We start from the raw sequence: 1,977 nt of genomic DNA on the forward strand, positions 1-1,977 counted from the left end.
GCTCAGCCGGTATCCCAAGTAGGTTACCTCTTTCTGGCAGAGCTGGGCCTTCTTTGCTGAGGCTCTGTATCCCATCTGTCCCAATTCTTGTAAAAGAGCCTCCGTACCTGCTAGGCACTTCTCCTGTGTCTCTGCCGCCAGCAAGATGTCATCTACATATTGTAACAGAATCAGGTGGGGGTGGAGGGTTTTGAAGGCAGTCAGATCTTGGTGCAGGGCCTCATCAAAGAGGGTGGGGCTGTTCTTAAACCCCTGTGGCAGCCGTGTCCAAGTAAGCTGTCTGGAAATCCCCAGGTTGGAGTCCTTCCATTCAAAGGCAAACAAGGGCTGACTCTGGTGGTGCAGCTTTAGACAGAAGAAGGCATCTTTCAGGTCCAATACAGTGTACCAAGTATGGCTAGGAGACAAGGTGCTCAGCAAGTTATAAGGATTCGGGACCGTGGGGTGGATATCTTCTACCCGCTTGTTGATTTCCCTTAAATCTTGTACTGGTCTGTAATCCCCGCTCCCAGGTTTCTTAACAGGCAGCAGAGGAGTATTCCAGGCTGACCAGCAGGGGACTAATATTCCTTGTTCTAGCAGTCTTTTAATATGTGGTCTAATTCCTTGGTGGGCTTCAGCCGTCATAGGATATTGCTTAACAGCCACCGGTGCCGCGGTGGCTTTCAGTTCAATAATTAGGGGTGGCTGATGTATGGCCAGCCCCATTCCCCCTGTCTCCGCCCAAGCGTCTGGGTACTTGGCCAGCCACTGATCTATGCCTGTTTGGACAGGATGGGGATCATGATGCAGTCTATATTCATCTTCTAGTTTAAGGGTGAGCACTTGTATAGGTGCCCCTTTAGAATCAGTAATCTTGGCTCCCTTATTTTCAAAATAGATGTGTGCTCCAAGCTTGGTTAAAAGGTCCCGTCCTAGCAGGGGGTAGGGGCAGTCTGGTACATGCAGGAAGGTATGAGTCACCGTTCCTGAAGCCAGCTGAACCTCCCTGTTTGTAGTCCAGTGGTAGCGCTTGGCTCCAGTGGCTCCTTCTACCCGTATTGTTTTCTTGCTAAGTGGGCCAGTCGTCTGGGTGAGGACAGAATGTTGCGCCCCAGTATCTACCATGAAGGTGACTGACTTTCCCCCCACACGAAGAGTTACCCTGGGCTCAGGTGGGGGTTCCTGGCCCCGACCTCCCTAATCGAGGTTAAGGATTTCAGCTTCTTCTTCCCTCTGTTTTTTCTTTTTCTTGGTACAGTCCTTTATCCAGTGTCCTTTTTCCTTGCAATAGGCACACTGGTCTTTCTCTAGTCGGACACGCCCTCTATCTCCCTTCTTTTCTACTCTGCCCTCATCTTCCTTTCTTACTACTGTGGCCAGGATTCTGCTTAATTCTTTATTTCGCTTCCTATCTCTCATTGCCTCTCTATCTTCTGCCTCTCTTTTCTGTCTTTCTTCTCTTTCTTCTGGCGTCTCTCTCTTGTTAAAAATTCTCTCTGCCTCCCTCAAGAGGTCTCTAAGACCTTGCCCCTGCAAATTTTCTATTCTCTGGAGCTTACTCCTGATATCAGGGGCTGATTGCCATATGAAAGACATCGAAACACTCACTTCTTGGTCGGGGCTATCCGGGTCGAAGGGAGTGTACCTGCGATATGCCTCTTTAAGTCTTTCTAGAAACACAGTGGGTGGCTCGTCGGTTCCTTGCATTACTGATCTTACCTTGGCCAAATTGGTGGGGCATCTTCCTGCCCCTTGGAGGCCCGCTACAAGCACCTGGCGATAAAGACGTAGGTGTTCCCTACCTTCAGCCGTGTTGAAATCCCAAGCAGGTCTGGTGAAGGGAAAGGCAGCCTCGATCTCGTTTGGCGGTTGGGTTGGTCTCCCGTCTGCCCCCGGGACATGCTTTCGGGCTTCCAGAATGACTCTCTGCTTTTCCTCCGTAGTTAGGAGGACCTGCAGGAGCTGTTGGCAATCGTCCCACGTGGGTTGGTGGGG

The sequence above is a fragment of the Nannospalax galili genome, unplaced genomic scaffold (genome assembly GCF_000622305.1).
Source record: "Nannospalax galili isolate Female #2095 unplaced genomic scaffold, S.galili_v1.0 scaffold263, whole genome shotgun sequence".
Lineage (NCBI taxonomy): Eukaryota > Metazoa > Chordata > Mammalia > Rodentia > Spalacidae > Nannospalax > Nannospalax galili.